We start from the raw sequence: 13,025 nt of genomic DNA, 5'->3' as shown, positions 1-13,025 counted from the left end.
ATGTGTCTGACCCTCAAGGTTGCCATGGTGCGCTGTTGGCAGGGCCTTGGCACTCGGGCAGCCCTTTCTGCTCCATAAGGTGAATGCATACGGAGCCGGAGACAGTGACTGACGCCCAGCAACTTCCTCCTGTGTTCTCCAATGCCATCCTCTGACCTTCCTTTCCTGTGTCATGCCTGGTAGTCTGGCCTGCTCTTGTGGATGCTGTGAGAGACAGCTAGGCTCAACGGAAGCAGGAAGAGAGTAAGAGAGAGAGAGAGAAAAGGCACAAAGGACTGTTTCTCGGGTGACTCATTCCATTCACCATATTTTGCCTCTATCAGACCATGAACAAAGAAACTCTGAAGAATATGTCATGGCAACTAGAGCCATTAGTCTAAAGGCGTCTATAAACAAGACGATGACCTCACCTTTTACCCCCTTGAGAATGACCAAGGGAAAACATATTGAAGATTTCATGTTTAGAGTTTTTTTTGTGATGGCTGGTTGATGAAGACACTGTTGTTCACAGGGTTTCTCATTATAATTTATAACAAAAAGCAAGTTGCAGTCTATACAATAATGTTGTGAGAACTTTTCAGCCTTAATAAGATAACTTTTTTTGTAACGGACAAAATGCACCCCCCTACCCAACGGAATATATGTTTTCTTATGATCCTCCCCCTGCACAACCTCCCCCCTCACAGAATTACCTCAAAATAATGTTTACAACCACAAATAACAATAGCAGTAGCGACCCTGTTGATAAACGTGGATATCGACTGTGCCACTTCAGCCTTTGTGGAACAGTCGATGCCACTCAGGGTTACGGGCCAGAAGATTGAGGGTTCACCGACTACCACGGATGAGCTCACTCTCCCTGCCTGTTTCATTAGTCCTACACTACGATCAGAGCCGGCTGTAGACAATGATCAGCTAGTGGGAAATCAGATTCATGATGATGACTGCTGGTCTAGCTTGTAGCTCAGATTCTGAAAGTATGATGTTGACATGATCAGTCCAATCAAAGCTACGGTAGATATAACGATATTTTAAGTTATTTTATTCTGTGGCCAATGACCTTGAGCCTTCTTGGATGGGCACTGCTAATGTAAATCTATGGCAGCACCCGAGGGCAGCACCCGAGGGCCCCCCCCCCCCCTAAAGTATTATTTAGCTAAACTAAAGTATTGTTTAGCTAAACTAAAGTATTATTTAGCTAAACTAAAGTATTATTTAGCTAAACTAAAGTATCATTTAGCAAAACTAAAGTATCATTTAGCTAAACTAAAGTACCATTTAGCTAAACTAAAGTATCATTTAGCTAAACTAAAGTATTATTTAGCTAAACTGCCCTGCCATTTTGAGGATGCTGGAATTATATTTTGGATGATCATGCGCATGTTTACAGGATACTTTTGAAGTAGCTTAATCAGATTAAAACATGGTGACTGGTTGTGTTTATGCCACACATAAAAGGTAATACATTTTAAAAGTTAAATTACAAATATTTAGGCGATATTGAAGCGTTAGGTCTTAGTTGCTCGAGGACTAGCGTCTCTGACTGGAGCTTTTCCTGAATACAGTCACCGGGCCTGCCAAGGAATATATGTTTCCACTTTATGATAGGACGACTTGGGAGAACGATGATCTCAGTATCAGACGTAAAAATACAGCCAGACTGGCCTACTACTGTGTCTTTCTAAAGCTTATAAACTGTTGAGAGTAGTCTCATATCTGATCCAAATGGAATAAAACTGTAAAATGTCTGGGTGTAGCTGGTGCAGAGGAGTCAGGCGTAGGACAGCAGAGATGAATAATAAACATAACTTTACTGTAAATATCCAACTACATGTAGTAATACCAAGCCCACACAAATGGACCGAAATACATAAAACAAACACGCACAAAAACCATGGGGAAAACAGAGCGTTAAATAATGAACATGTAATTGGGGAATTGAAACCAGGTGTGTAAAACAAAGACAAAACAAATGGAAAATGAAAAGTGGATCGGCGATGGCTAGAAGGCCGGTGACGTCGATCGCCGAACACCGCCTGAACAAGGAGAGGAACCGACTTCGGCGGAAGTCGCGACAGAAACGTTAAAATCACAGGGCTTTTGAGCCGTCATTCATATGACATTTTCGCTGCAGCCTAGAGTATCATTTTTACTCATTGCATTATGGTGTTGTAGGCTGGTCTAGGGGGGATAATTGTATAGTCCCTGAACAATATCAATAGGTGAGCTTTTTGTGCTGCATGTTTCATGTGTTCACTTTTCATTCACGATGATGCACCTGTTCCTCCGCTGCCTATCAGCTATTCCTATTGGTTCTTGTGGATTCAGATTGAAAATTGTTGCAGATTTGAAATTATTGTTTGTGTGGTATGATTTTTTTTAAATGTATTTTTGTATCTTTATTTAACCAGGTAGGCTAGTTGAGAACAAGTTCTTATTTACAACTGCGATCTGGCCAAGATAAAGCAAAGCAGTGTGACACAAACAACAACATGGAGTTACACATGGAGTAAACAAACACGCAATCAATAATAAGTCTATATACAGTGTGTGCAAATGAGGTAGGATAAGGGAGGTAAGGCAATATATAGGCCACAGTGGCGAAATAATTACAATTTAGCAATTAAACACTGGATCGATAGATGTGCAGAAGATGAGTGTACAAGTGGAGATACTGGGGTGCAAAGGAGCAAAATAAATCAAATAAATAACAGTATGGGGGATGAGGTAGTTGGATGGGCTATTTACAGATGGGCTGTGTACAAGTGCAGTGATCTGTGAGCTGCTCTGACAGCTGATGCTTAAAGTTAGTGAGGGAGATATGAGTCTCCAGCTTCAGTGATTTTTGCAGTTCGTTCCAGTCATTGGCAGCAGAGAACTGGAAGGAAAGGCGGCCAAAGTAGGAATTGGCTTTGGGGGTGAACAGTGAGATATACCGGCTAGAGCACATGCTACGGGTGGGTGCTTCTATGATGGCCAGTGAGCTGAGATAAGGCGGGGCTTTACCATGCAAAGACGTATAGATGACCTGGAGCCAGTAGGTTTGGCGACGAATATGAAGCGAAGACCAGCCAACGAGAGCATACAGGTCGCAGTGGTGGGTAGTATATGGGGCTTTGGTGACAAAACGGATGGCACTGTGATAGACTGCATCCAATTTGCTGAGTAGAGTGTTGGAAGCTATTTTGTAAATGACATCTCCGAAGTCAAGGATCGGTAGGATAGTCAGTTTTACGAGGGTATGTTTGGCAGCATGAGTGAAGGATGCTTTGTTGCGAAATAGGAAGCCGATTCTACATTTAATTTTGGATTGGAGATGCTTAATGTGAGTCTGGAAGGAGAGTTTACAGTCTAACCAGACACCTAGGTATTTGTAGTTGCCGGTTAGCCTAATGCAGATCTGGACAAACAATCCACCTACCACTATTGTCACTATGAATGGTGGATAGAGGGCAGGATAGACCGTTAGACTGGTAGATTCTGACCTGTGGTATAGTAAAAGTTAGCACATGGAAAAGCGTAGCTCATAAGGGAAGTACCAAAATACCTTGATATACTGTAGGGGTGGCACATGCAAGCAGATGAGGACATTTGGATAGGAGGAAGACATTATATAGAGAGAATGTAAGCCAGGGAAAGATGCACTGCATTAAAAGAAAACACACAACCTTTCCCAAAGAAACAAACAAATGAGACAACCCTCAGCCTATTTTGGACCACCCCTCCTCCCACCCAGTAAACAGTGAACTGTCCCTAAGAGCTAATGAGTTGCGGCATGGTGGAACGGGATTAAGATGGATGTATTCCAACACTGTAGGGTCAAACCACATGCATCAGTAAATAGAATTCATCTGCGCTCATTCTAGCACCTTGTCTTTTGGAGCATCTTTCTATTTTGGTAAGATGACGCCATAATTGATGGGTCAACCATGAGTAATCTTTGTTTGTCACCACACACGCATGCACACACACGCATGCACACACAGACACACGCACGCATGCACGCACACACGCACGCACGCATGCACACACAGACACACACACGCATGCACGCACACACTCATGCACGCACACACGCACGCACACACACACACACACACACACACACGCATGCACACACACACACACACAGACACGCATGCACACACACACGCACGCACACACACACACACGCACGCATGTACACACACACACACACATGCACACACACACACACGCACGCATACACGCACACGCACACGCACGCATGCACACTCACACACATGCACATACACGTACACACACACACACTGAGCTAAAGTGAAAACTGACATGTTTTTCTTATATCAATTAAATAGTGGAGAGATGAGTGTTTGTGAAGTGTCAGAATGATGAAGTGCCCACACTTCCCTTCCACTCGGCTAAATGAAGGTCCATGTGGGTGACGAGCGTCCAGCTTATGCAGCCTATTAAGTGAGGCAGTCATGCATTGCGGAGTGGCAAATGACTCTGGATGTTAGGCAGTGCTCGGCAGATGAGCCTGCTACTGTGCTGTGCTGTCTAGTGAGGCAGTTGGAATTGATTGTTTGGCTGACTTTCAGTCCAGCTGCTCTAACTGCGTACGCTGGAAGTTCCCTGGCTGTACTACAGATGAGGGAGCTAAGCAACCAAAGTATCCTGGCTGTACTACAGATGAGGGAGCTAAGCAACCAAAGTTCCCTGGCTGTACTACAGATGAGGGAGCTAAGCAACCAAAGTTCCCTGGCTGTACTACAGATGAGGGGGCTAAGCAACCAAAGTTCCCTGTCTGTACTACAGATGAGGGAGCTAAGCAACCAAGGTTCCCTGGCTGTACTACAGATGAGGGAGCTAAGCAACCAAAGTTCCCTGGCTGTGCTACAGATGAGGGAGCTAAGCAACCAAAGTTCCCTGGCTGTACTACAGATGAGGGAGCTAAGCAACCAAAGTTCCCTGTCTGTACTACATATGAGGGAGCTAAGCAACCAAGGTTCCCTGGCTGTGCTACAGATGAGGGAGCTAAGCAACCAAAGTTCTCTGGCTGTACTACATATGAGGGAGCTAAGCAACCAAAGTATCCTGGCTGTACTACATATGAGGGAGCTAAGCAACCAAGGTTCCCTGGCTGTGCTACATATGAGGGAGCTTAGCAACCAAAGTTCCCTGGCTGCGCTACAGATGAGGGAGCTAAGCATCCAAAGTTCCCTGGCTGTGCTACAGATGAGGGAGCTAAGCAACCAAAGTTCCCTGGCTGTACTACAGATGAGGGAGCTAAGCAACCAAAGTATCCTGGCTGTACTACAGATGAGGGAGCTAAGCAACCAAAGTTCCCTGGCTGTACTACAGATGAGGGAGCTAAGCAACCAAAGTTCCCTGGCTGTACTACAGATGAGGGAGCTAAGCAACCAAAGTTCTCTGGCTTTACTACATATGAGGGAGCTAAGCAACCAAAGTTCCCTGGCTGTACTACAGATGAGGGGGCTAAGCAACCAAAGTTCCCTGTCTGTACTACAGATGAGGGAGCTAAGCAACCAAGGTTCCCTGGCTGTACTACAGATGAGGGAGCTAAGCAACCAAAGTTCCCTGGCTGTGCTACAGATGAGGGAGCTAAGCAACCAAAGTTCCCTGGCTGTACTACAGATGAGGGAGCTAAGCAACCAAAGTTCCCTGTCTGTACTACATATGAGGGAGCTAAGCAACCAAGGTTCCCTGGCTGTGCTACAGATGAGGGAGCTAAGCAACCAAAGTTCTCTGGCTGTACTACATATGAGGGAGCTAAGCAACCAAAGTATCCTGGCTGTACTACATATGAGGGAGCTAAGCAACCAAGGTTCCCTGGCTGTGCTACATATGAGGGAGCTTAGCAACCAAAGTTCCCTGGCTGTGCTACAGATGAGGGAGCTAAGCATCCAAAGTTCCCTGGCTGTGCTACAGATGAGGGAGCTAAGCAACCAAAGTTCCCTGGCTGTACTACAGATGAGGGAGCTAAGCAACCAAAGTTCCCTGGCTGTACTACAGATGAGGGAGCTAAGCAACCAAAGTTCCCTGGCGGTACTACAGATGAGGGGGCTAAGCAACCAAGGTTCCCTGGCTGTACTACAGATGAGGGAGCTAAGCAACCAAAGTTCCCTGGCTGTACTACAGATGAGGGGGCTAAGCAACCAAAGTTCCCTGTCTGTACTACAGATGAGGGAGCTAAGCAACCAAGGTTCCCTGGCTGTGCTACAGATGAGGGAGCTAAGCAACCAAAGTTCTCTGGCTGTACTACATATGAGGGAGCTAAGCAACCAAAGTATCCTGGCTGTACTACAGATGAGGGAGCTAAGCAACCAAGGTTCCCTGGCTGTGCTACATATGAGGGAGCTTAGCAACCAAAGTTCCCTGGCTGTACTACATATGAGGGAGCTAAGCAACCAAAGTTCACTGGCTGTACTACAGATGAGGGAGCTAAGCAACCAAAGTTCCCTGGCTGTGCTACAGATGAGGGAGCTAAGCAACCAAAGTATCCTGGCTGTACTACAGATGAGGCAGCTAAGCAACCAAGGTTCCCTGGCTGTGCTACAGATGAGGGAGCTAAGCAACCAAGGTTCCCTGGCTGTACTACAGATGAGGGAGCTAAGCAACCAAAGTTCCCTGGCTGTACTACAGATGAGGGAGCTAAGCAACCAAGGTTCCCTGGCTGTGCTACATATGAGGGAGCTTAGCAACCAAAGTTCCCTGGCTGTACTACATATGAGGGAGCTAAGCAACCAAAGTTCACTGGCTGTACTACAGATGAGGGAGCTAAGCAACCAAAGTTCCCTGGCTGTGCTACAGATGAGGGAGCTAAGCAACCAAAGTATCCTGGCTGTACTACAGATGAGGCAGCTAAGCAACCAAGGTTCCCTGGCTGTGCTACAGATGAGGGAGCTAAGCAACCAAGGTTCCCTGGCTGTACTACAGATGAGGGAGCTAAGCAACCAAAGTTCCCTGGCTGTACTACAGATGAGGGAGCTAAGCAACCAAAGTTCCCTGGCTGTGCTACAGATGAGGGAGCAGGGGGGGGGGGGGGGGGGGGCAGCCGAGTCCAATAGTCCAATAGGTTACATTTTCATGCACTGTCAGTCTTTGGCTGATGTAACTCCTCTGAGGCACTTTGCTCGAAAAATACAAGCTTTCTCAGGATGAAATCAGTCGATGAATGATGCGATAATTAACATTGTGTCGTACCGCCAGCCATCATGGCTTATTTTTGTATAGCCCCAATGCTTCTTTTGTCTCTGTGGCTGAGACTTGAGGCTCCCCAGTGTGAGACAGTATGACAGGGGTTATGTTCCTCATATTGATATTATTGGATCAACCATGACTATCCTTCCATCGTCACCTTTTCTTAGAGGTGGTTTAGCTCTTGAGCAGTCAATACAAGCTGACTCATTTTTAATGATTTTATGCTACCAAGAGTGGAAACAGCAAGATGCTCTTCAGCTAGGTGCTGAAAGTCACACAAAACCTGAATCAATTCAGCGTTTTTTACCCCCGAGGCAAAAATTGGTTATCAACATAATGTTCTCCTCATCATTTTATCTTACTTATTCAACATAATCACGTTCCGTCACATGGCTAGCTGTTGGCATTTACAAAATAGCATCAACGTACACAGGTTTTGATCAATCAATGTTTAACTGGATGTTGGTCTGACATCTTTGTTTACTGGTGGGAATACATTATTTTCCCAGCAACCATTAACATGTTGTTATTTTGCATTTCACTTTGTCACAAAAATGAAGGATAATAAATGTGACCCTTCTCTGCCTAAACATATGTTAATTTTCCAGGCTGGTCAATGTAATGTACCTCATTGCCTAGGAATACACTGGATGCGTCAACTGAGATTTATTGGGTTTCAGGTCTTTACCAGCCTAACAGGTTTGGGCTCAATTCTAATTGAAGGCAGTCTATTCAGTAAGTGATTTGAATGTCAAATTCAGCACTTTTCCTTTGTAATAAATAGCTTTTACTTTTCAGTTGATTGAGAAGTCATTGAAAATAAATGTTATTTTTGTTATTATTGAATTGTAATTTTGTTTACTTCCTGAATTGACTGCCTTCAATTGAGTCCAACCCTGCAGCCTAAGTGCAACTCACAATGCCAAGCCTACTGGGTATAGAGGGAAGTAAGTCATTCTCTATTATGTGGAGGTGAATGTCGGATGAATGGGGAGAATGTCAGAGAAACGACGATGTGACCGGAGAGAAGTCTAGACATTCAGCTGCTGTGCAGCAGAGCTGATTGGTGGTATAGAACGTATGTTTGTCCTTTCATGTAACGGGATCGGTAATGGTTACACTGGTTAGCCATGTTTGTCCTTTCATGTAACTGGATCGGTAATGGTTACACTGGTTAGCCATGTTTGTCCTTTCATGTAACTGGATCGGTAATGGTTACACTGGTTAGCCATGTTTGTCCTTTCATGTAACTGGATCGGTAATGGTTACACTGGTTAGCCATGTTTACCAATGTCAGATATTGTGACTTCATGCAGCTTCCCAGACTTCTTGAGGCTTTGTCTGGCTTCATCTGTATGTTTGAAGTACGTCTGTGTGTTTCTCCATCTACGCTTGGTGTTCACTACAGACTGAGTGTGTCCGGAACAAGCTCACCTCTCCGCTCACCTCTCATGACTTTCCAAACTATAGAGCAGACCTATAGATGCCAGGAAAAAGGTTTCTCGACGTCCTCTGACCCAGTAGTTATCTGGTCCATGGAGGCTGCAACACAAGTCTAATTGTCCTGTGTTCACATGTGTTTGGAACATCAAGTATTCTGAGCGACTGCAAGAAATACAGTTGATAATTACAGTTATTATTCAAATATGTGAACAAACAGACAGCTGCAATAAACCAGCACTAAAGAGGGCAAAGAGACGGTAGAAGAAACCGAATTGGATATACAGCACTGCACCGTAAATACAAACATTTCCTTTCACAGCTGAACATCTCAGTCGCAGTCCCTCAAGAGGGACCTATTCTGGGGACATTGGTATTGGTTGTCTAGGTGTGGTTAAGGGTTGAGTGTAAGTGTTCTATACAGTCGAGACTTGCACAGTGAGATGTACTGACTAGGTTTTAAGTAAAGGGGTAGAGAGTCGGCGACCACCTCGACACAACACACCATTCAGGAAGTAGAGTCATGGAATGAAACTTTATTTGAAAGGAAATGAGAGGCGCGAGAGAGACAGAAATATATTTTTTTTAAACAAAAAATCGCATTCAATACACTTCATATTGAATACGACCTCAACACGTCTTCCTACTGCTTTTCACACGGGAACCATTGAGAAGTGCTGGCAGAATAAAAGACCTTGGTTTATTGTGAGCCTTTAGCTTGCTGCTTTATTACTGTACCTGAACTGTCCCTCTATAATGACTTACAGTTAAATTGCAATTACAGAGTCAGGCTGAAGGGGGGGAATCAATACCGCAAGGAATGACAATCCCTCCCAGGAACACTAAGGTATTATTAATAGCTCTTTCTTCTTCTTGTTTGTCTGCCAGTTTGGGAAGGTTGGTGGTGGTGTGTTCTTTTGGAGGGAGGGGGGTTTACCTCGGCTGAATAGTCGTGACAAAGACAACTTTCTTCCTCACAGCTACTATGTATTCTTCCCTCGAATGATTCCATCATTGTGTCCATCATTACGTTTCCCCAATGGTTTGAACGGAGTCTACTCTTGGCACAGGACAGAGCATAACAGAGGCTGACTGTCTCTCAATTAACCACCTTGGTAATACGGCTGGATTAGTATCTTTCATTAGAGTTTGGGACCTAGAGACACCGTTCACAGAGCATTACTACAATTACAATTTGAGGGTTTAGTACATTTTATTAAAGAAAAAGCCATGTCATTTTTAGGAAGTTGCAAAAATCTATGAGGCAGTTACTCCTCAGTCAGACAAAATGATGAAGAAATGAATCAAGGCTCGACTTGCCCTGGTGGGTTTTTTTCCAAGGGGATTTTTTACTCTTTTGTCTGCAAAATAATGAACCCATTTACTCACCATGACAACAGGTTGGTCGATGTGCTTGTTCTTTTATCTGTTGATTTCATATCAATAATTTAAGCAATATTAAAACCTGTTGCTCTCTACAAAACACTTCCCCCGTTAGGCCATGTTTCACACGTCACAGCTGAACAAATAGATATTTACATTTCTAGATGTATGTAATTCAATCGTGGACTTGTGTAAATGGCTTTTTGATCAATGTACTGAATAAAATAGACAAGGCATTTAATAGCCCATACACACGCCTCTTCATTTTAAAGGGTTATATTTTTTGGACTCCGCTAACCTTTGACATTACTATCCTGTGAACACTTGTTAGGTGTCAACCCAGTTAACAACATGATATTACTTTAACAATGTGACAAAACTGTAAATCAATATTGCCAAGCATGATCCAATACATTTACAGGCACTGCTAACATTTGAAGTCTAAACCCACAAGTAGGAGCCATTTATCTTTGTCGTCTACAAGTTGGATTTCCTTGTGTTTTTCTACCTACCTGTAACTAGTGGGTCTATTGGGCTCTATTCATATTGTATTCTGGCACGATGTGTATTCATACAAATGACGGTACTGTGACAACATTGGGTATTGGCCCATATGTGTCCTGCCTGTCACATCTGGGGGTTACATCTGGCTTACAACGTAGTCACAGGAAAGGAGACCACCCGAAGCCTCCATGATAAAATAGTCTTATTAACGTGCTGATGGAATTCAATAAAACCAGGCATGCCTCTTTTTAAAAAGTCTTGATTAAGGAGATGATTTTGATCTGTGTGCAATCTCCCCGGCTATTCTGATTGAGGATAGAGCAGTCCATTGACTTGTTATGGCCCTGGGACTGAAACACCAATCTGCTATCAGAATGTGTTGACATATACGATGGAATACCACCGGCATTTATGGGTAAACAAGGCTCAGCGGGAAACAGATGTTTCCTAGGTTACAGTACGGACCATGATCACTGATGGGACTGATGTAGCCCTGGAATTTGACCACGATATATCTGTTGGTCAGGACAGCAACCGTTCAGTCAACCAAGTTCCAAAGGCCTGGCCTCTGCTCGCTGTGAATTCTAGATCAGTTCAGTAATAAGATTTGGTACACTGTGATGTTTTAATCGAGTAATGCCCCCAGAGCTCAATGTGAACATGTCATGAATATGAACCGCTACTTATGATGCTTCCGAGTTCTGCTTGGAATGTGAAGGCTCCATTCCCTGTCTCTCATCAGAGCAGGTTTTGTAACGGTGTGACTCAGATCAACTTTATTATCCCACCAGGGGGAAATTAATCATTTGCTTAGAAAGATGACACATAACACATGAAAACAAAGAAATGACACAATATAATTCATGCAAAGTGAAGGTGCAATATGCTCTACAGACTAGAAGAACATGCTTAGCCAGGTTGATGAATTCTTATAAATAAATATTTTGAGCAATTTTGCTTGGCTGTAGGAACTCTCTTTTATCTGTCAGTGCAGCAGGACCTCGGTGCCTGGCTACGAGTACAGCACATCGGCCATTTCACAGATCCTTAAGCATTCTAGTGGATGATTTGTATTCAGCTCGGTTACATATCCCAGGCTTCCTCTGAGATCTGTGTTGGGGAAGAAAAGTCATGTTCTTGTTTCAAAGCATACGACAACTGACAATGACACTGTGCCAAAATTATTTATGGGGGAGAAAAGGAAGGCAGCCAGGCAAACGTTGTCTTCAGATTGCAGAGTGGTTCCATGGAGGAAAGGCACCAGCTCAGATGGCCTACAGTCATCCATCCTCAGGGAGGGAGGGAGGGACAGAGAAGGACAGCTGTTCTCCCTCTCATGTCAAATCTCAGTGTGGTGATTGGTTCAGAATGCTCTTCTACAGTAATGAATGAAGACAAATGTGAAGTTCGCCATGTTCAGGTCGTGTAAAAGTCCGGTCTGGATAACGAAACAAACTAGCCAATCACCGATCAACTAGACCCCGTAACGGTTATACTGGCAGGTTAGTGTGAACATTCATCTACATCAGTGGAGGATGCTGAGTGTAGGATGGCTCATAATAATGGCTGGAACGACGCCAATCACCTATTCCGCTCCAGCCATTACCACGAGCCCGACCTCACAAATTAAGGTGCCACCAACCTGTGATCTATATCCTCTTTACCTTCCTGGCTGGGAGATTTTCTGCTGTTATTGTTGTACCACTGGTCTCTCGATTCAGACATACTGTTAAATATGCTGCTGTGGCCTCCCGGGTGGCGCAGTGGTTAAGGGCGCTGTGCCACCAGAGACTCTGGGTTCGCACCCAGGCTCTGTCGTAACCGGCCGCGACCGGGAGGTCCGTGGGGCGACGCACAATTGGCCTAGCGTCGTCCGGGTTAGGGAGGGATTGGTCGGTTGGGATCTCCTTGTCTCATTGCGCACCAGCGACTCCTGTGACGGGCCGGGCGCAGTGCGCACTAGCCAAGGTTGCCAGGTGCACGGTGTTTCCTCCGACACATTGGTGCGGTTGGCTTCCGGGTTGGATGCGCGCTGTGTTAAGAAGCAGTACGGCTGGTTGGGTTGTGTATCGGAGGACGCATGACATTCAACATTCGTCTCTCCCGAGCCTGTACGGGAGTTGTAGCGATGAGACAAGATAGTAGCTACTACAACAATTGGATACCACGAAATTGGGGAGAAAAAGGGGTAAAATTCAAAAAAATAAATAAATATGCTGCTGTTATTGTTGTACCATTGGTCCCTGTATTGATACATACTGTTAAATAAACTGCTGTTATTGTTGTACCATTGGTCTCTGGATTCAGACATACTGTTGGCTAGTGTCATTAAGAGGCTGTTGACCTTTGTGCTTACCTCTGTCAGACTGACACTCTGTTCATTAGATACTGCTACTTCAATCCTGTAGCACACAGCATCTTAGAGAGAGAGAGAGAGAGAGAGAGAGAGAGAGGAGACAGAGAGACCGTACAGAGAGAGAGAGAGAGAGAGAGGA

The sequence above is a fragment of the Oncorhynchus clarkii genome, chromosome 6 (genome assembly GCF_045791955.1).
Source record: "Oncorhynchus clarkii lewisi isolate Uvic-CL-2024 chromosome 6, UVic_Ocla_1.0, whole genome shotgun sequence".
Taxonomy (NCBI): domain Eukaryota; kingdom Metazoa; phylum Chordata; class Actinopteri; order Salmoniformes; family Salmonidae; genus Oncorhynchus; species Oncorhynchus clarkii.
The sequence above is the reverse complement of the archived record's forward strand: the minus strand, read 5'-3'. Positions refer to the sequence as shown.